This window comes from Limanda limanda, chromosome 18 (assembly GCF_963576545.1).
Source record: "Limanda limanda chromosome 18, fLimLim1.1, whole genome shotgun sequence".
NCBI classification, from domain to species: Eukaryota; Metazoa; Chordata; class Actinopteri; order Pleuronectiformes; family Pleuronectidae; genus Limanda; species Limanda limanda.
In genome coordinates, this window is record NC_083653.1 from 20,543,799 (window position 1) to 20,564,138 (window position 20,340).

The 20,340-nt window shown below is 42.0% G+C and overlaps 25 non-coding genes across 25 annotated transcripts; all 25 read right to left on the reverse strand.

Moving 5' to 3' along the window:
• Nucleotides 1-430: 430 nt before the first annotated feature.
• Nucleotides 431-503, reverse strand: trnam-cau (transfer RNA methionine (anticodon CAU)). The gene has a single exon. It is a non-coding gene; the product is annotated as a tRNA-Met (tRNA).
• A 465-nt stretch (nt 504-968) lies between these two features.
• On the reverse strand, nt 969-1,039 carry trnag-gcc (transfer RNA glycine (anticodon GCC)). Its single transcript has one exon. It is a non-coding gene; the product is annotated as a tRNA-Gly (tRNA).
• Nucleotides 1,040-1,707: 668 nt separating this feature from the next.
• On the reverse strand, nt 1,708-1,780 carry trnam-cau (transfer RNA methionine (anticodon CAU)). The gene has a single exon. It is a non-coding gene; the product is annotated as a tRNA-Met (tRNA).
• A 663-nt stretch (nt 1,781-2,443) lies between these two features.
• Nucleotides 2,444-2,516, reverse strand: trnam-cau (transfer RNA methionine (anticodon CAU)). The gene has a single exon. It is a non-coding gene; the product is annotated as a tRNA-Met (tRNA).
• Nucleotides 2,517-2,989: 473 nt separating this feature from the next.
• Nucleotides 2,990-3,060, reverse strand: trnag-gcc (transfer RNA glycine (anticodon GCC)). Its single transcript has one exon. It is a non-coding gene; the product is annotated as a tRNA-Gly (tRNA).
• Nucleotides 3,061-3,745: 685 nt separating this feature from the next.
• trnam-cau (transfer RNA methionine (anticodon CAU)) lies at nt 3,746-3,818 on the reverse strand. The gene has a single exon. It is a non-coding gene; the product is annotated as a tRNA-Met (tRNA).
• Nucleotides 3,819-4,291: 473 nt separating this feature from the next.
• On the reverse strand, nt 4,292-4,362 carry trnag-gcc (transfer RNA glycine (anticodon GCC)). The gene has a single exon. It is a non-coding gene; the product is annotated as a tRNA-Gly (tRNA).
• Nucleotides 4,363-5,047: 685 nt separating this feature from the next.
• trnam-cau (transfer RNA methionine (anticodon CAU)) lies at nt 5,048-5,120 on the reverse strand. Its single transcript has one exon. It is a non-coding gene; the product is annotated as a tRNA-Met (tRNA).
• A 473-nt stretch (nt 5,121-5,593) lies between these two features.
• trnag-gcc (transfer RNA glycine (anticodon GCC)) lies at nt 5,594-5,664 on the reverse strand. Its single transcript has one exon. It is a non-coding gene; the product is annotated as a tRNA-Gly (tRNA).
• Nucleotides 5,665-6,333: 669 nt separating this feature from the next.
• On the reverse strand, nt 6,334-6,406 carry trnam-cau (transfer RNA methionine (anticodon CAU)). The gene has a single exon. It is a non-coding gene; the product is annotated as a tRNA-Met (tRNA).
• An 867-nt stretch (nt 6,407-7,273) lies between these two features.
• Nucleotides 7,274-7,346, reverse strand: trnam-cau (transfer RNA methionine (anticodon CAU)). The gene has a single exon. It is a non-coding gene; the product is annotated as a tRNA-Met (tRNA).
• Nucleotides 7,347-8,036: 690 nt separating this feature from the next.
• Nucleotides 8,037-8,110, reverse strand: trnam-cau (transfer RNA methionine (anticodon CAU)). Its single transcript has one exon. It is a non-coding gene; the product is annotated as a tRNA-Met (tRNA).
• A 472-nt stretch (nt 8,111-8,582) lies between these two features.
• Nucleotides 8,583-8,653, reverse strand: trnag-gcc (transfer RNA glycine (anticodon GCC)). Its single transcript has one exon. It is a non-coding gene; the product is annotated as a tRNA-Gly (tRNA).
• Nucleotides 8,654-9,322: 669 nt separating this feature from the next.
• On the reverse strand, nt 9,323-9,395 carry trnam-cau (transfer RNA methionine (anticodon CAU)). Its single transcript has one exon. It is a non-coding gene; the product is annotated as a tRNA-Met (tRNA).
• A 664-nt stretch (nt 9,396-10,059) lies between these two features.
• On the reverse strand, nt 10,060-10,132 carry trnam-cau (transfer RNA methionine (anticodon CAU)). Its single transcript has one exon. It is a non-coding gene; the product is annotated as a tRNA-Met (tRNA).
• Nucleotides 10,133-10,605: 473 nt separating this feature from the next.
• On the reverse strand, nt 10,606-10,676 carry trnag-gcc (transfer RNA glycine (anticodon GCC)). Its single transcript has one exon. It is a non-coding gene; the product is annotated as a tRNA-Gly (tRNA).
• A 685-nt stretch (nt 10,677-11,361) lies between these two features.
• Nucleotides 11,362-11,434, reverse strand: trnam-cau (transfer RNA methionine (anticodon CAU)). Its single transcript has one exon. It is a non-coding gene; the product is annotated as a tRNA-Met (tRNA).
• Nucleotides 11,435-11,902: 468 nt separating this feature from the next.
• On the reverse strand, nt 11,903-11,973 carry trnag-gcc (transfer RNA glycine (anticodon GCC)). The gene has a single exon. It is a non-coding gene; the product is annotated as a tRNA-Gly (tRNA).
• Nucleotides 11,974-12,641: 668 nt separating this feature from the next.
• On the reverse strand, nt 12,642-12,714 carry trnam-cau (transfer RNA methionine (anticodon CAU)). Its single transcript has one exon. It is a non-coding gene; the product is annotated as a tRNA-Met (tRNA).
• Nucleotides 12,715-13,377: 663 nt separating this feature from the next.
• Nucleotides 13,378-13,450, reverse strand: trnam-cau (transfer RNA methionine (anticodon CAU)). Its single transcript has one exon. It is a non-coding gene; the product is annotated as a tRNA-Met (tRNA).
• Nucleotides 13,451-13,923: 473 nt separating this feature from the next.
• Nucleotides 13,924-13,994, reverse strand: trnag-gcc (transfer RNA glycine (anticodon GCC)). Its single transcript has one exon. It is a non-coding gene; the product is annotated as a tRNA-Gly (tRNA).
• Nucleotides 13,995-14,679: 685 nt separating this feature from the next.
• On the reverse strand, nt 14,680-14,752 carry trnam-cau (transfer RNA methionine (anticodon CAU)). Its single transcript has one exon. It is a non-coding gene; the product is annotated as a tRNA-Met (tRNA).
• Nucleotides 14,753-15,225: 473 nt separating this feature from the next.
• Nucleotides 15,226-15,296, reverse strand: trnag-gcc (transfer RNA glycine (anticodon GCC)). The gene has a single exon. It is a non-coding gene; the product is annotated as a tRNA-Gly (tRNA).
• Nucleotides 15,297-15,965: 669 nt separating this feature from the next.
• Nucleotides 15,966-16,038, reverse strand: trnam-cau (transfer RNA methionine (anticodon CAU)). The gene has a single exon. It is a non-coding gene; the product is annotated as a tRNA-Met (tRNA).
• A 664-nt stretch (nt 16,039-16,702) lies between these two features.
• trnam-cau (transfer RNA methionine (anticodon CAU)) lies at nt 16,703-16,775 on the reverse strand. Its single transcript has one exon. It is a non-coding gene; the product is annotated as a tRNA-Met (tRNA).
• Between the last annotated feature and the right edge of the window lie 3,565 nt (nt 16,776-20,340).

Sequence of the window (20,340 nt, forward strand, 5' to 3'; positions counted from 1 at the left end):
TTTCCAAAACGCACTCTTAAGGGACCCCAATGCCCTGCCAGGACAATTTATCTGATGTTTAAACCACTTCAAAGACCCCTAAGAAGTTTTGGAATGACAATAAATCTTCCTGAATCTGAAATCTTGAATGTCAGAAAGTTTATCACTTGTCCAGGTTATGTCAGCTATGGGTGTGCAGAGGCTCTGTGTGCATTCCTGTCAATCTCGATTTTCTGCACATAGCAAAGAAGCATCACATGGTTTGGCCTGCTTTTCACCAGAAATGCAAAACTACTCTTTCATTTCTACAGTGGGAACCAGAAATGCATGTGCCTTCATTCCTCTTTAGTGTCTCCACAGTTTCCCGTCCTTTCCAACTGCACCCTCTATGGAATACACAGTGTAAATGACTTGTTGCAAGGTCGCTCAAAACCTCATGTAAAAAGGCACATGCCCCGTGTGAGGGTTGAACTCACGACCTTCAGATTATGAGACTGACGCGCTGCCTACTGCGCCAACGAGGCCAATGGTACAGAGAAAATATGTGAGAAAAAAAAACGATATTTAAAAGTAGAGGAAATATGAAGGACTACTTGTCAGTCAAATAACCATACGCATCCAACGTCTGAAAATTCGGGATACATGTGTGTATTCTAGAACATTGCTGTCCCGTACTAGGTCCAAATAGTCCAAATGTTATGTACCAAGCCATTCGGACAAAACCGATGGTTGCTGTCAAAACTTTGAATAATCCAGAACAAGAGTCATATGACATATCAGTGTTTGTAAATTGATTTTGAACCAGTTAACAATGAGCATAATAAATCAATGATCTTAATCCTCTTGGAGCAGGGTGGGGTTAACAGCCCATGTGGACTTTACTGCAAACGACAGAACCAACACCAGTGTGCTTTAGACTAGAAGGAGGCTATGGACATAGCAATCAATATACCCACACTTGAGATGAAAATTGGCTAAAGATACTCTGTTGCATTAGCCGGGAATCGAACCCGGGCCTCCCGCGTGGCAGGCAAGAATTCTACCACTGAACCACCAATGCTTGTACATGTCTTTTACGATTTGGATTTTTCAAAAAATGCACTCTTACAGGAACCCTATGGCCTGCCAGGACAATTTATCGGATGTTTAAACCACTTCACAGACCCCTAGGAAGTTTTGGAATGACAATAAATCTTCCTGAATCTGAAATCTTGAATCTTAGAAAGTTACTCTGTTGTGGGGCTAACAGCCCATGTGGACTTTACTGCAAACGACAGAACCAATACCAGAGAGCCTTTTTTTACGATTTTGAATTTTCCAAAACGCACTCTTAAGGGACCCCAATGCCCTGCCAGGACAATTTATCTGATGTTTAAACCACTTCAAAGACCCCTAAGAAGTTTTGGAATGACAATAAATCTTCCTGAATCTGAAATCTTGAATGTCAGAAAGTTTATCACTTGTCCAGGTTATGTCAGCTATGGGTGTGCAGAGGCTCTGTCTGCATTCCTGTCAATCTCGATTTTCTGCACATAGCAAAGAAGCACCACATGGTTTGGCCTGCTTTTCACCAGAAATGCAAAACTACTCTTTCATTTCTACAGTGGGAACCAGAAATGCATGTGCCTTCATTCCTCTTTAGTGTCTCCACAGTTTCCCGTCCTTTCCAACTGCACAGTGTAAATGACTTGTTGCAAGGTCACTCAAAACCTCATGTAAAAAGGCACATGCCCCGTGTGAGGGTTGAACTCACGACCTTCAGATTATGAGACTGACGCGCTGCCTACTGCGCCAACGAGGCCAATGGTACAGAGAAAATATATGAGAAACAAAACGATATTTAAAAGTAGAGGAAATAGGAAGGACTACTTCACAGACCCCTAGGAAGTTTTGGAATGACAATAAATCTTCCTGAATCTGAATCTGAAATCTTGAATCTTAGAAAGTAACTCTGTTGTGGGGCTAACAGCCCATGTGGACTTTACTGCAAACGACAGAAGCAATACCAGAGAGCCTTTTTTTACGATTTTGAATTTTCCAAAACGCACTCTTAAGGGACCCCAATGCCCTGCCAGGACAATTTATCTGATGTTTAAACCACTTCAAAGACCCCTAAGAAGTTTTGGAGTGACAATAAATCTTCCTGAATCTGAAATCTTGAATTTCAGAAAGTTGATCACTTGTCCAGGTTATGTCAGCTATGGGTGTGCAGAGGCTCTGTCTGCATTCCTGTCAATCTCGATTTTCTGCACATAGCAAAGAAGCACCACATGGTTTGGCCTGCTTTTCACCAGAAATGCAAAACTACTCTTTCATTTCTACAGTGGGAACCAGAAATGCATGTGCCTTCATTCCTCTTTAGTGTCTCCACAGTTTCCCGTCCTTTCCAACTGCACCCTCTATGGAATACACAGTGTAAATGACTTGTTGCAAGGTCGCTCAAAACCTCATGTAAAAAGGCACATGCCCCGTGTGAGGGTTGAACTCACGACCTTCAGATTATGAGACTGACGCGCTGCCTACTGCGCCAACGAGGCCAATGGTACAGAGAAAATATGTGAGAAAAAAAAACGATATTTAAAAGTAGAGGAAATATGAAGGACTACTTGTCAGTCAAATAACCATACGCATCCAACGTCGGAAAATTCGGGATACATGTGTGTATTCTAGAACATTGCTGTCCCGTACTGGGTCCAAATAGTCCAAATGTTATGTACCAAGCCATTCGGACAAAACCGATGGTTGCTGTCAAAACTTTGAATAATCCAGAACAAGAGTCATACAAGATGACATATCAGTGTTTGTAAATTGATTTTGAACCAGTTAACAATGAGCATAATAAATCAATGATCTTAATCCTCTTGGAGCAGGGTGGGGTTAACAGCCCATGTGGACTTTACTGCAAACGACAGAACCAACACCAGTGTGCTTTAGACTAGAAGGAGGCTATGGACATAGCAATCAATATACCCACACTTGAGATGTAAATCATTGGCTAAAGATACTCTGTTGCATTAGCCGGGAATCGAACCCGGGCCTCCCGCGTGGCAGGCGAGAATTCTACCACTGAACCACCAATGCTTGTATATGCCTTTTTACGATTTGGATTTTTCGAAAAACGCACTCTTACAGGAACCCTATGGCCTGCCAGGACAATTTATCGGATGTTTAAACCACTTCACAGACCCCTAGGAAGTTTTGGAATGACAATAAATCTTCCTGAATCTGAAATCTTGAATCTTAGAAAGTTACTCTGTTGTGGGGCTAACAGCCCATGTGGACTTTACTGCAAACGACAGAAGCAATACCAGAGAGCCTTTTTTTACGATTTTGAATTTTCCAAAACGCACTCTTAAGGGACCCCAATGCCCTGCCAGGACAATTTATCTGATGTTTAAACCACTTCAAAGACCCCTAAGAAGTTTTGGAATGACAATAAATCTTCCTGAATCTGAAATCTTGAATGTCAGAAAGTTGATCACTTGTCCAGGTTATGTCAGCTATGGGTGTGCAGAGGCTCTGTCTGCATTCCTGTCAATCTCGATTTTCTGCACATAGCAAAGAAGCACCACATGGTTTGGCCTGCTTTTCACCAGAAATGCAAAACTACTCTTTCATTTCTACAGTGGGAACCAGAAATGCATGTGCCTTCATTCCTCTTTAGTGTCTCCACAGTTTCCCGTCCTTTCCAACTGCACCCTCTATGGAATACACAGTGTAAATGACTTGTTGCAAGGTCGCTCAAAACCTCATGTAAAAAGGCACATGCCCCGTGTGAGGGTTGAACTCACGACCTTCAGATTATGAGACTGACGCGCTGCATACTGCGCCAACGAGGCCAATGGTACAGAGAAAATATGTGAGAAAAAAAAACGATATTTAAAAGTAGAGGAAATATGAAGGACTACTTGTCAGTCAAATAACCATACGCATCCAACGTCGGAAAATTCGGGATACATGTGTGTATTCTAGAACATTGCTGTCCCGTACTAGGTCCAAATAGTCCAAATGTTATGTACCAAGCCATTTGGACAAAACCGATGGTTGTTGTCAAAACTTTGAATAATCCAGAACAAGAGTCATACAAGATGACATATCAGTGTTTGTAAATTGATTTTGAACCAGTTAACAATGAGCATAATAAATCAATGATCTTAATCCTCTTGGAGCAGGGTGGGGTTAACAGCCCATGTGGACTTTACTGCAAACGACAGAACCAACACCAGTGTGCTTTAGACTAGAAGGAGGCTATGGACATAGCAATCAATATACCCACACTTGAGATGTAAATCATTGGCTAAAGATACTCTGTTGCATTAGCCGGGAATCGAACCCGGGCCTCCCGCGTGGCAGGCGAGAATTCTACCACAGAACCACCAATGCTTGTACATGCCTTTTTGCGATTTGGATTTTTCGAAAAACGCACTCTTACAGGAACCCTATGGCCTGCCAGGACAATTTATCGGATGGTTAAACCACTTCACAGACCCCTAGGAAGTTTTGGAATGACAATAAATCTTCCTGAATCTGAAATCTTGAATCTTAGAAAGTTACTCTGTTGTGGGGCTAACAGCCCATGTGGACTTTACTGCAAACGACAGAACCAATACCAGAGAGCCTTTTTTTACGATTTTGAATTTTCCAAAACGCACTCTTAAGGGACCCCAATGCCCTGCCAGGACAATTTATCTGATGTTTAAACCACTTCAAAGACCCCTAAGAAGTTTTGGAATGACAATAAATCTTCCTGAATCTGAAATCTTGAATGTCAGAAAGTTTATCACTTGTCCAGGTTATGTCAGCTATGGGTGTGCAGAGGCTCTGTCTGCATTCCTGTCAATCTCGATTTTCTGCACATAGCAAAGAAGCACCACATGGTTTGGCCTGCTTTTCACCAGAAATGCAAAACTACTCTTTCATTTCTACAGTGGGAACCAGAAATGCATGTGCCTTCATTCCTCTTTAGTGTCTCCACAGTTTCCCGTCCTTTCCAACTGCACCCTCTATGGAATACACAGTGTAAATGACTTGTTGCAAGGTCGCTCAAAACCTCATGTAAAAAGGCACATGCCCCGTGTGAGGGTTGAACTCACGACCTTCAGATTATGAGACTGACGCGCTGCCTACTGCGCCAACGAGGCCAATGGTACAGAGAAAATATGTGAGAAAAAAAAACGATATTTAAAAGTAGAGGAAATATGAAGGACTACTTGTCAGTCAAATAACCATACGCATCCAACGTCGGAAAATTCGGGATACATGTGTGTATTCTAGAACATTGCTGTCCCGTACTGGGTCCAAATAGTCCAAATGTTATGTACCAAGCCATTCGGACAAAACCGATGGTTGCTGTCAAAACTTTGAATAATCCAGAACAAGAGTCATACAAGATGACATATCAGTGTTTGTAAATTGATTTTGAACCAGTTAACAATGAGCATAATAAATCAATGATCTTAATCCTCTTGGAGCAGGGTGGGGTTAACAGCCCATGTGGACTTTACTGCAAACGACAGAACCAACACCAGTGTGCTTTAGACTAGAAGGAGGCTATGGACATAGCAATCAATATACCCACACTTGAGATGTAAATCATTGGCTAAAGATACTCTGTTGCATTAGCCGGGAATCGAACCCGGGCCTCCCGCGTGGCAGGCGAGAATTCTACCACTGAACCACCAATGCTTGTATATGCCTTTTTACGATTTGGATTTTTCGAAAAACGCACTCTTACAGGAACCCTATGGCCTGCCAGGACAATTTATCGGATGTTTAAACCACTTCACAGACCCCTAGGAAGTTTTGGAATGACAATAAATCTTCCTGAATCTGAAATCTTGAATCTTAGAAAGTTACTCTGTTGTGGGGCTAACAGCCCATGTGGACTTTACTGCAAACGACAGAAGCAATACCAGAGAGCCTTTTTTTACGATTTTGAATTTTCCAAAACGCACTCTTAAGGGACCCCAATGCCCTGCCAGGACAATTTATCTGATGTTTAAACCACTTCAAAGACCCCTAAGAAGTTTTGGAATGACAATAAATCTTCCTGAATCTGAAATCTTGAATGTCAGAAAGTTGATCACTTGTCCAGGTTATGTCAGCTATGGGTGTGCAGAGGCTCTGTCTGCATTCCTGTCAATATCGATTTTCTGCACATAGCAAAGAAGCACCACATGGTTTGGCCTGCTTTTCACCAGAAATGCAAAACTACTCTTTCATTTCTACAGTGGGAACCAGAAATGCATGTGCCTTCATTCCTCTTTAGTGTCTCCACAGTTTCCCGTCCTTTCCAACTGCACAGTGTAAATGACTTGTTGCAAGGTCACTCAAAACCTCATGTAAAAAGGCACATGCCCCATGTGAGGGTTGAACTCACGACCTTCAGATTATGAGACTGACGCGCTGCCTACTGCGCCAACGAGGCCAATGGTACAGAGAAAATATGTGAGAAACAAAACGATATTTAAAAGTAGAGGAAATAGGAAGGACTACTTCACAGACCCCTAGGAAGTTTTGGAATGACAATAAATCTTCCTGAATCTGAAATCTTGAATCTTAGAAAGTAACTCTGTTGTGGGGCTAACAGCCCATGTGGACTTTACTGCAAACGACAGAAGCAATACCAGAGAGCCTTTTTTTACGATTTTGAATTTTCCAAAACGCACTCTTAAGGGACCCCAATGCCCTGCCAGGACAATTTATCTGATGTTTAAACCACTTCAAAGACCCCTAAGAAGTTTTGGAGTGACAATAAATCTTCCTGAATCTGAAATCTTGAATCTTAGAAAGTTACTCTGTTGTGGGGCTAACAGCCCATGTGGACTTTACTGCAAACGACAGAAGCAATACCAGAGAGCCTTTTTTTACGATTTTGAATTTTCCAAAACGCACTCTTAAGGGACCCCAATGCCCTGCCAGGACAATTTATCTGATGTTTAAACCACTTCAAAGACCCCTAAGAAGTTTTGGAATGACAATAAATCTTCCTGAATCTGAAATCTTGAATGTCAGAAAGTTGATCACTTGTCCAGGTTATGTCAGCTATGGGTGTGCAGAGGCTCTGTCTGCATTCCTGTCAATCTCGATTTTCTGCACATAGCAAAGAAGCACCACATGGTTTGGCCTGCTTTTCACCAGAAATGCAAAACTACTCTTTCATTTCTACAGTGGGAACCAGAAATGCATGTGCCTTCATTCCTCTTTAGTGTCTCCACAGTTTCCCGTCCTTTCCAACTGCACAGTGTAAATGACTTGTTGCAAGGTCACTCAAAACCTCATGTAAAAAGGCACATGCCCCATGTGAGGGTTGAACTCACGACCTTCAGATTATGAGACTGACGCGCTGCCTACTGCGCCAACGAGGCCAATGGTACAGAGAAAATATGTGAGAAACAAAACGATATTTAAAAGTAGAGGAAATAGGAAGGACTACTTCACAGACCCCTAGGAAGTTTTGGAATGACAATAAATCTTCCTGAATCTGAATCTGAAATCTTGAATCTTAGAAAGTAACTCTGTTGTGGGGCTAACAGCCCATGTGGACTTTACTGCAAACGACAGAAACAATACCAGAGAGCCTTTTTTTACGATTTAGAATTTTCCAAAACGCACTCTTAAGGGACCCCAATGCCCTGCCAGGACAATTTATCTGATGTTTAAACCACTTCAAAGACCCCTAAGAAGTTTTGGAGTGACAATAAATCTTCCTGAATCTGAAATCTTGAATTTCAAAAAGTTGATCACTTGTCCAGGTTATGGCAGCTATGGGTGTGCAGAGGCTCTGTCTGCATTCCTGTCAATCTCGATTTTCTGCACATAGCAAAGAAGCACCACATGGTTTGGCCTGCAAGTAGTCTAAATTGCAGCTGCTCTGCTTTTCACCAGAAATGCAAAACTACTCTTTCATTTCTACAGTGGGAACCAGAAATGCATGTGCCTTCATTCCTCTTTAGTGTCTCCACAGTTTCCCGTCCTTTCCAACTGCACCCTCTATGGAATACACAGTGTAAATGACTTGTTGCAAGGTCGCTCAAAACCTCATGTAAAAAGGCACATAGCCCGTGTGAGGGTTGAACTCACGACCTTCAGATTATGAGACTGACGCGCTGCCTACTGCGCCAACGAGGCCAATGGTACAGAGAAAATATGTGAGAAAAAAAAACGATATTTAAAAGTAGAGGAAATATGAAGGACTACTTGTCAGTCAAATAACCATACGCATCCAACGTCGGAAAATTCGGGATACATGTGTGTATTCTAGAACATTGCTGTCCCGTACTGGGTCCAAATAGTCCAAATGTTATGTACCAAGCCATTCGGACAAAACCGATGGTTGCTGTCAAAACTTTGAATAATCCAGAACAAGAGTCATACAAGATGACATATCAGTGTTTGTAAATTGATTTTGAACCAGTTAACAATGAGCATAATAAATCAATGATCTTAATCCTCTTGGAGCAGGGTGGGGTTAACAGCCCATGTGGACTTTACTGCAAACGACAGAACCAACACCAGTGTGCTTTAGACTAGAAGGAGGCTATGGACATAGCAATCAATATACCCACACTTGAGATGTAAATCATTGGCTAAAAATACTCTGTTGCATTAGCCGGGAATCGAACCCGGGCCTCCCGCGTGGCAGGCGAGAATTCTACCACTGAACCACCAATGCTTGTACATGCCTTTTTACGATTTGGATTTTTCGAAAAACGCACTCTTACAGGAACCCTATGGCCTGCCAGGACAATTTATCGGATGTTTAAACCACTTCACAGACCCCTAGGAAGTTTTGGAATGACAATAAATCTTCCTGAATCTGAAATCTTGAATCTTAGAAAGTTACTCTGTTGTGGGGCTAACAGCCCATGTGGACTTTACTGCAAACGACAGAAGCAATACCAGAGAGCCTTTTTTTACGATTTTGAATTTTCCAAAACGCACTCTTAAGGGACCCCAATGCCCTGCCAGGACAATTTATCTGATGTTTAAACCACTTCAAAGACCCCTAAGAAGTTTTGGAATGACAATAAATCTTCCTGAATCTGAAATCTTGAATGTCAGAAAGTTGATCACTTGTCCAGGTTATGTCAGCTATGGGTGTGCAGAGGCTCTGTCTGCATTCCTGTCAATCTCGATTTTCTGCACATAGCAAAGAAGCACCACATGGTTTGGCCTGCTTTTCACCAGAAATGCAAAACTACTCTTTCATTTCTACAGTGGGAACCAGAAATGCATGTGCCTTCATTCCTCTTTAGTGTCTCCACAGTTTCCCGTCCTTTCCAACTGCACAGTGTAAATGACTTGTTGCAAGGTCACTCAAAACCTCATGTAAAAAGGCACATGCCCCGTGTGAGGGTTGAACTCACGACCTTCAGATTATGAGACTGACGCGCTGCCTACTGCGCCAACGAGGCCAATGGTACAGAGAAAATATGTGAGAAACAAAACGATATTTAAAAGTAGAGGAAATAGGAAGGACTACTTCACAGACCCCTAGGAAGTTTTGGAATGACAATAAATCTTCCTGAATCTGAATCTGAAATCTTGAATCTTAGAAAGTAACTCTGTTGTGGGGCTAACAGCCCATGTGGACTTTACTGCAAACGACAGAAGCAATACCAGAGAGCCTTTTTTTACTTAAGGGACCCCAATGCCCTGCCAGGACAATTTATCTGATGTTTAAACCACTTCAAAGACCCCTAAGAAGTTTTGGAATGACAATAAATCTTCCTGAATCTGAAATCTTGAATCTCAGAAAGTTGATCACTTGTCCAGGTTATGGCAGCGATGGGTGTGCAGAGGCTCTGTCTGCATTCCTGTCAATCTTGATTTTCTGCACATAGCAAAGAAGCACCACATGGTTTGGCCTGCAAGTAGTCTAAATTGCAGCTGCTCTGCTTTTCACCAGAAATGCAAAACTACTCTTTCATTTCTACAGTGGGAACCAGAAATGCATGTGCCTTCATTCCTCTTTAGTGTCTCCACAGTTTCCCGTCCTTTCCAACTGCACCCTCTATGGAATACACAGTGTAAATGACTTGTTGCAAGGTCGCTCAAAACCTCATGTAAAAAGGCACATGCCCCGTGTGAGGGTTGAACTCACGACCTTCAGATTATGAGACTGACGCGCTGCCTACTGCGCCAACGAGGCCAATGGTACAGAGAAAATATGTGAGAAAAAAAAACGATATTTAAAAGTAGAGGAAATATGAAGGACTACTTGTCAGTCAAATAACCATACGCATCCAACGTCTGAAAATTCGGGATACATGTGTGTATTCTAGAACATTGCTGTCCCGTACTGGGTCCAAATAGTCCAAATGTTATGTACCAAGCCATTCGGACAAAACCGATGGTTGCTGTCAAAACTTTGAATAATCCAGAACAAGAGTCATACAAGATGACATATCAGTGTTTGTAAATTGATTTTGAACCAGTTAACAATGAGCATAATAAATCAATGATCTTAATCCTCTTGGAGCAGGGTGGGGTTAACAGCCCATGTGGACTTTACTGCAAACAACAGAACCAACACCAGTGTGCTTTAGACTAGAAGGAGGCTATGGACATAGCAATCAATATACCCACACTTGAGATGTAAATCATTGGCTAAAGATACTCTGTTGCATTAGCCGGGAATCGAACCCGGGCCTCCTGCGTGGCAGGCGAGAATTCTACCACTGAACCACCAATGCTTGTACATGCCTTTTTACGATTTGGATTTTTCGAAAAACGCACTCTTACAGGAACCCTATGGCCTGCCAGGACAATTTATCGGATGTTTAAACCACTTCACAGACCCCTAGGAAGTTTTGGAATGACAATAAATCTTCCTGAATCTGAAATCTTGAATCTTAGAAAGTTACTCTGTTGTGGGGCTAACAGCCCATGTGGACTTTACTGCAAACGACAGAACCAATACCAGAGAGCCTTTTTTTACGATTTTGAATTTTCCAAAACGCACTCTTAAGGGACCCCAATGCCCTGCCAGGACAATTTATCTGATGTTTAAACCACTTCAAAGACCCCTAAGAAGTTTTGGAATGACAATAAATCTTCCTGAATCTGAAATCTTGAATGTCAGAAAGTTTATCACTTGTCCAGGTTATGTCAGCTATGGGTGTGCAGAGGCTCTGTGTGCATTCCTGTCAATCTCGATTTTCTGCACATAGCAAAGAAGCATCACATGGTTTGGCCTGCTTTTCACCAGAAATGCAAAACTACTCTTTCATTTCTACAGTGGGAACCAGAAATGCATGTGCCTTCATTCCTCTTTAGTGTCTCCACAGTTTCCCGTCCTTTCCAACTGCACCCTCTATGGAATACACAGTGTAAATGACTTGTTGCAAGGTCGCTCAAAACCTCATGTAAAAAGGCACATGCCCCGTGTGAGGGTTGAACTCACGACCTTCAGATTATGAGACTGACGCGCTGCCTACTGCGCCAACGAGGCCAATGGTACAGAGAAAATATGTGAGAAAAAAAAACGATATTTAAAAGTAGAGGAAATATGAAGGACTACTTGTCAGTCAAATAACCATACGCATCCAACGTCTGAAAATTCGGGATACATGTGTGTATTCTAGAACATTGCTGTCCCGTACTAGGTCCAAATAGTCCAAATGTTATGTACCAAGCCATTCGGACAAAACCGATGGTTGCTGTCAAAACTTTGAATAATCCAGAACAAGAGTCATATGACATATCAGTGTTTGTAAATTGATTTTGAACCAGTTAACAATGAGCATAATAAATCAATGATCTTAATCCTCTTGGAGCAGGGTGGGGTTAACAGCCCATGTGGACTTTACTGCAAACGACAGAACCAACACCAGTGTGCTTTAGACTAGAAGGAGGCTATGGACATAGCAATCAATATACCCACACTTGAGATGTAAATCATTGGCTAAAGATACTCTGTTGCATTAGCCGGGAATCGAACCCGGGCCTCCCGCGTGGCAGGCAAGAATTCTACCACTGAACCACCAATGCTTGTACATGTCTTTTACGATTTGGATTTTTCAAAAAATGCACTCTTACAGGAACCCTATGGCCTGCCAGGACAATTTATCGGATGTTTAAACCACTTCACAGACCCCTAGGAAGTTTTGGAATGACAATAAATCTTCCTGAATCTGAAATCTTGAATCTTAGAAAGTTACTCTGTTGTGGGGCTAACAGCCCATGTGGACTTTACTGCAAACGACAGAACCAATACCAGAGAGCCTTTTTTTACGATTTTGAATTTTCCAAAACGCACTCTTAAGGGACCCCAATGCCCTGCCAGGACAATTTATCTGATGTTTAAACCACTTCAAAGACCCCTAAGAAGTTTTGGAATGACAATAAATCTTCCTGAATCTGAAATCTTGAATGTCAGAAAGTTTATCACTTGTCCAGGTTATGTCAGCTATGGGTGTGCAGAGGCTCTGTCTGCATTCCTGTCAATCTCGATTTTCTGCACATAGCAAAGAAGCACCACATGGTTTGGCCTGCTTTTCACCAGAAATGCAAAACTACTCTTTCATTTCTACAGTGGGAACCAGAAATGCATGTGCCTTCATTCCTCTTTAGTGTCTCCACAGTTTCCCGTCCTTTCCAACTGCACAGTGTAAATGACTTGTTGCAAGGTCACTCAAAACCTCATGTAAAAAGGCACATGCCCCGTGTGAGGGTTGAACTCACGACCTTCAGATTATGAGACTGACGCGCTGCCTACTGCGCCAACGAGGCCAATGGTACAGAGAAAATATATGAGAAACAAAACGATATTTAAAAGTAGAGGAAATAGGAAGGACTACTTCACAGACCCCTAGGAAGTTTTGGAATGACAATAAATCTTCCTGAATCTGAATCTGAAATCTTGAATCTTAGAAAGTAACTCTGTTGTGGGGCTAACAGCCCATGTGGACTTTACTGCAAACGACAGAAGCAATACCAGAGAGCCTTTTTTTACGATTTTGAATTTTCCAAAACGCACTCTTAAGGGACCCCAATGCCCTGCCAGGACAATTTATCTGATGTTTAAACCACTTCAAAGACCCCTAAGAAGTTTTGGAGTGACAATAAATCTTCCTGAATCTGAAATCTTGAATTTCAGAAAGTTGATCACTTGTCCAGGTTATGTCAGCTATGGGTGTGCAGAGGCTCTGTCTGCATTCCTGTCAATCTCGATTTTCTGCACATAGCAAAGAAGCACCACATGGTTTGGCCTGCTTTTCACCAGAAATGCAAAACTACTCTTTCATTTCTACAGTGGGAACCAGAAATGCATGTGCCTTCATTCCTCTTTAGTGTCTCCACAGTTTCCCGTCCTTTCCAACTGCACCCTCTATGGAATACACAGTGTAAATGACTTGTTGCAAGGTCGCTCAAAACCTCATGTAAAAAGGCACATGCCCCGTGTGAGGGTTGAACTCACGACCTTCAGATTATGAGACTGACGCGCTGCCTACTGCGCCAACGAGGCCAATGGTACAGAGAAAATATGTGAGAAAAAAAAACGATATTTAAAAGTAGAGGAAATATGAAGGACTACTTGTCAGTCAAATAACCATACGCATCCAACGTCGGAAAATTCGGGATACATGTGTGTATTCTAGAACATTGCTGTCCCGTACTGGGTCCAAATAGTCAAAATGTTATGTACCAAGCCATTCGGACAAAACCGATGGTTGCTGTCAAAACTTTGAATAATCCAGAACAAGAGTCATACAAGATGACATATCAGTGTTTGTAAATTGATTTTGAACCAGTTAACAATGAGCATAATAAATCAATGATCTTAATCCTCTTGGAGCAGGGTGGGGTTAACAGCCCATGTGGACTTTACTGCAAACGACAGAACCAACACCAGTGTGCTTTAGACTAGAAGGAGGCTATGGACATAGCAATCAATATACCCACACTTGAGATGTAAATCATTGGCTAAAGATACTCTGTTGCATTAGCCGGGAATCGAACCCGGGCCTCCCGCGTGGCAGGCGAGAATTCTACCACTGAACCACCAATGCTTGTATATGCCTTTTTACGATTTGGATTTTTCGAAAAACGCACTCTTACAGGAACCCTATGGCCTGCCAGGACAATTTATCGGATGTTTAAACCACTTCACAGACCCCTAGGAAGTTTTGGAATGACAATAAATCTTCCTGAATCTGAAATCTTGAATCTTAGAAAGTTACTCTGTTGTGGGGCTAACAGCCCATGTGGACTTTACTGCAAACGACAGAACCAATACCAGAGAGCCTTTTTTTACGATTTTGAATTTTCCAAAACGCACTCTTAAGGGACCCCAATGCCCTGCCAGGACAATTTATCTGATGTTTAAACCACTTCAAAGACCCCTAAGAAGTTTTGGAATGACAATAAATCCTCCTGAATCTGAAATCTTGAATGTCAGAAAGTTGATCACTTGTCCAGGTTATGTCAGCTATGGGTGTGCAGAGGCTCTGTCTGCATTCCTGTCAATCTCGATTTTCTGCACATAGCAAAGAAGCACCACATGGTTTGGCCTGCTTTTCACCAGAAATGCAAAACTACTCTTTCATTTCTACAGTGGGAACCAGAAATGCATGTGCCTTCATTCCTCTTTAGTGTCTCCACAGTTTCCCGTCCTTTCCAACTGCACCCTCTATGGAATACACAGTGTAAATGACTTGTTGCAAGGTCGCTCAAAACCTCATGTAAAAAGGCACATGCCCCGTGTGAGGGTTGAACTCACGACCTTCAGATTATGAGACTGACGCGCTGCCTACTGCGCCAACGAGGCCAATGGTACAGAGAAAATATGTGAGAAAAAAAAACGATATTTAAAAGTAGAGGAAATATGAAGGACTACTTGTCAGTCAAATAACCATACGCATCCAACGTCGGAAAATTCGGGATACATGTGTGTATTCTAGAACATTGCTGTCCCGTACTGGGTCCAAATAGTCCAAATGTTATGTACCAAGCCATTCGGACAAAACCGATGGTTGCTGTCAAAACTTTGAATAATCCAGAACAAGAGTCATACAAGATGACATATCAGTGTTTGTAAATTGATTTTGAACCAGTTAACAATGAGCATAATATATCAATGATCTTAATCCTCTTGGAGCAGGGTGGGGTTAACAGCCCATGTGGACTTTACTGCAAACGACAGAACCAACACCAGTGTGCTTTAGACTAGAAGGAGGCTATGGACATAGCAATCAATATACCCACACTTGAGATGTAAATCATTGGCTAAAGATACTCTGTTGCATTAGCCGGGAATCGAACCCGGGCCTCCCGCGTGGCAGGCGAGAATTCTACCACTGAACCACCAATGCTTGTACATGCCTTTTTACGATTTGGATTTTTCGAAAAACGCACTCTTACAGGAACCCTATGGCCTGCCAGGACAATTTATCGGATGTTTAAACCACTTCACAGACCCCTAGGAAGTTTTGGAATGACAATAAATCTTCCTGAATCTGAAATCTTGAATCTTAGAAAGTTACTCTGTTGTGGGGCTAACAGCCCATGTGGACTTTACTGCAAACGACAGAACCAATACCAGAGAGCCTTTTTTTACGATTTTGAATTTTCCAAAACGCACTCTTAAGGGACCCCAATGCCCTGCCAGGACAATTTATCTGATGTTTAAACCACTTCAAAGACCCCTAAGAAGTTTTGGAATGACAATAAATCTTCCTGAATCTGAAATCTTGAATGTCAGAAAGTTGATCACTTGTCCAGGTTATGTCAGCTATGGGTGTGCAGAGGCTCTGTCTGCATTCCTGTCAATCTCGATTTTCTGCACATAGCAAAGAAGCACCACATGGTTTGGCCTGCTTTTCACCAGAAATGCAAAACTACTCTTTCATTTCTACAGTGGGAACCAGAAATGCATGTGCCTTCATTCCTCTTTAGTGTCTCCAAAGTTTCCCGTCCTTTCCAACTGCACAGTGTAAATGACTTGTTGCAAGGTCACTCAAAACCTCATGTAAAAAGGCACATGCCCCGTGTGAGGGTTGAACTCACGACCTTCAGATTATGAGACTGACGCGCTGCCTACTGCGCCAACGAGGCCAATAGTACAGAGAAAATATGTGAGAAACAAAACGATATTTAAAAGTAGAGGAAATAGGAAGGACTACTTCACAGACCCCTAGGAAGTTTTGGAATGACAATAAATCTTCCTGAATCTGAATCTGAAATCTTGAATCTTAGAAAGTAACTCTGTTGTGGGGCTAACAGCCCATGTGGACTTTACTGCAAACGACAGAAGCAATACCAGAGAGCCTTTTTTTACTTAAGGGACCCCAATGCCCTGCCAGGACAATTTATCTGATGTTTAAACCACTTCAAAGACCCCTAAGAAGTTTTGGAATGACAATAAATCTTCCTGAATCTGAAATCTTGAATCTCAGAAAGTTGATCACTTGTCCAGGTTATGGCAGCGATGGGTGTGCAGAGGCTCTGTCTGCATTCCTGTCAATCTTGATTTTCTGCACATAGCAAAGAAGCACCACATGGTTTGGCTTGCAAGTAGTCTAAATTGCAGCTGCTCTGCTTTTCACCAGAAATGCAAAACTACTCTTTCATTTCTACAGTGGGAACCAGAAATGCATGTGCCTTCATTCCTCTTTAGTGTCTCCACAGTTTCCCGTCCTTTCCAACTGCACCCTCAATGGAATGCACAGTGTAAATGACTTGTTGCAAGGTCGCTCAAAACCTCATGTAAAAAGGCACATGCCCCGTGTGAGGGTTGAACTCACGACCTTCAGATTATGAGACTGACGCGCTGCCTACTGCGCCAACGAGGCCAATGGTACAGAGAAAATATGTGAGAGAAAAAACGATATTTAAAAGTAGAGGAAATATGAAGGACTACTTGTCAGTCAAATAACCATACGCATCCAACGTCTGAAAATTCGGGATACATGTGTGTATTCTAGAACATTGCTGTCCCGTACTGGGGCCAAATAGTCCAAATGTTATGTACCAAGCCATTCGGACAAAACTGATGGTTGCTGTCAAAACTTTGAATAATCCAGAACAAGAGTCATACAAGATGACATATCAGTGTTTGTAAAGTCATTTTGAACCAGTTAACAATGAGCATAATAAATCAATGATCTTAATCCTCTTGGAGCAGGGTGGGGTTAACAGCCCATGTGGACTTCACTTGCTTTAGACTAGAAGGAGGCTATGGACATAGCAATCAATATACCCACACTTGAGATGTAAATCATTGGCTAAAGATACTCTGTTGCATTAGCGGGGATCAAACCCGGGCCTCCCGCGTGGCAAGCAAGAATTCTACCACTGAACCACCAATGCTTGTACATGCCTTTTTACGATTTGGATTTTTCAAAAACGCACTCTTACAGGAACCCTATGGCCTGCCAGATGTTTAAACCACTTCACAAACCCCTAGGAAGTTTTGGAATGACAATAAATCTTCCTGAATCTGAAATCTTGAATCTTAGAAAGTTACTCTGTTACAGTTACACAGTTTCCCATCCTTTCCAACTGCACCCTCTATGGAATGCACAGTGTAAATGACAGTCTATTTTCTGTGCTGCTTTTTCGAGCTGCTTCCATTTATTGTGCCGATATAACTCCACCTCCCCAATTACGCACAAATAATAGGATTGATATTGATCTTTTCATCTTGCACTCGGAAAACAAAGCAAAAACAATGTTAAAATATATATTTCGTTTGCTTTGAATGTAGATACTATGAGGTTTAAGTAAAATAAAGGTCAGAAGAACCAGATAAATGCAGTGATTTCCTGATGATAGGCTACCTTTATTTGTCTGATGACAGGAATTCGGCCTGCATACGAGCACCCACCTACTATATAGTTGCATATATCACACACACACAAACACAGTCACTCAGATCTCAACACATTTGCACAAAGTTGGTCCGATTCACTCCTAGTCTGATCACATTATCCTCTCCTGTGTGTGAGTGTGCAGAGTTCAGCCGGCAGTCAGCTCCCTCTGAGGCTGCAAGTGTTTCCACACACTCCTTCTCTGCCATCCGGCCCGGGAGACACACAACAGAGCCGAGAGTGTAGGCGTCCACAGGAAATATTCCCCCCTTAATTATTCCTGGGCTCATGTTAGACGCAGAGCACATAGGTCAGCAATTTCCTGAATACCATATATATGTAAACTGACTTGCGAACTCTGTGCTTTCTCTGTTTCCATATGTCTTCTTAAATGACAGGGTCTCAGCGGGCCTTCTGTCGCCATGGGTTTGGAACGGAAGTTAGCAAAGCATGTCGGCATGTGCATTTACTAGATAAGATGATCATGAGTGCAAATGTATGGCCAACATATCCTCCATACCTCCATGTGGAACACGCCATACCCACAAACAGTCATATCTCTGCAGCGTAATAAAAAGCACATGACTGGAAGAAGAAGAACTGCTATTCCCTTACAGATAGACAGTAGCAGAGATCTCCCACTAGAGCTTTCGCAAACCTGAACCTCAGATTCACTTAATTTCTCTCAGCTCCACACACTTGGGTGTTAATAATAAATCAGCCTCTCCCTGTGATCTCCCATGTCACCAGATTGTGTTTAACTATGTGGTCCCACATGGATATACATTGTAGTAAATACAACCCATTCAAAAGGAACTGTTTGTCACAGCCAGATGACAGCCATACTAAATATGTAGTTGCTGTATACGTAATATTTAGGTAATGGTTAGGTCTTCCCATTATAGACTATCTATAAAGATGGACGACATGACACCGCCCCAAAAAGGAAGCCAAACCATCTGGGTTGCCCACTGCTGGCTGTCTATAGTATGTGGGTCATAAAACCCCACCTTTTCGTGTTAGTTGATGAGATGAAAATGTTCTGTAATTTTAGGTTGTTCTTATCACACTGATGTATGTTCTAATGTTTGTTTAAATTAGTCATTTGATACTAGATAAACAGGTCAAGTTGGAGACTGGCCCCAACTGAAACTTGATTGGCCCCTTAAGTGCCCTTGTCCTGTCCGTAAAGCTACAGAGCTAACAGTAAACATGGAATGACTTAAAGGTTCAGTATGTAGAATTTAGTGATGTCTAGTGGTGAAGTTGCATGTTGCAGCTGAATACCCCTCACTTCACCCTCCACTTCCAAACATGAAGGAGAACCTGTGGTAGCCTTCAGTTGTCATAAAAACTCTATTCTAGGGTAAAGAAAAACATCAATTCGCACAATGAAAACATCACTAGTATTATGTTATATTCAATTTTGCCAATGGGTCCCTTTCACCTAAATCTTACACAGTGGGCCTTTAAATGTGCACCTTGCATGGATGTTAAACATATAATTGGCCCCTCTGTGTAAATGTTGGCCCCCCTAAGGAAAAACATCCTGTAGTAAAACAGGGTAAAAAATCATGATTGACAACTGAGACTGACTGGTTTGTAGAGTCGTGAGTGAGTGTAGCAGGACCTCGATACGGCGGCTTCACATAACTCCTGCCCAGAGTCTGGCTCCAAACGATGTCACTCGTGGGATATTAAGAGGTTTGGCTTCATTTTTGTACAGTGGGACGATGTGTTTTCATCTTTATGTACAGTCTATAATGAAACATACATATAGTTATTTGAATCACTTCTGACATTCTATGAGAAGCATGTTCATAATTGTCTGATCGTGAGTCACTGTAGTGTCCATAATAGTAGTCCATACACCACCCTGAGCTCTTAGCAAGACACCATGTTCGGCAGCGGAGACAATTTATGAACACCACCTTTAATGAGAAATTCCATGAATAACAGCTCTGAGGAAACCTTCACATTATAGGGTAATCTGTACTACAGAGCGCTATCAAGACTGAGGATCTCTTCAGTCATAAATGATGAAAACTGATACCACAGCAAAGCAAATCCTCATGAATAATATCATATTTAGCCCTCATCAGTTTCTGCTGTCAGTAATATTGATTCCTACATAGATGGATGACGTTTTAGGAAGATGAAGAACGTTGACTTATTAAAAAGTGGTACACAAGTGATTCATTAACAATTAATACACAATGTTAGTGGGAGAAACAGGAGGGACAGCAGGAGCCCCAAGACCCCACAGCAGCTTAATCCAGCACTGTACTAACTCCACTTGAACATGTCTTCTTCTGTGTCTTCTGATTTAATACAGTTGTCTGCAACTGGCAGCCTGCAACCAATACAATCTCCCAGCAGATAACTTTAATATCTGATTATTTGTAGTTGTCCATATCGGGCTGAGACACAGAGCATAGGTGCTGATCTCTGTCATTGCAACAACATTTGCAGAATCACTAACTCTTTAGCAATTTGTCTACAAAGTAAAAGTACAGCATTAACTTTGTTGCTGCATTGCTTCATAATG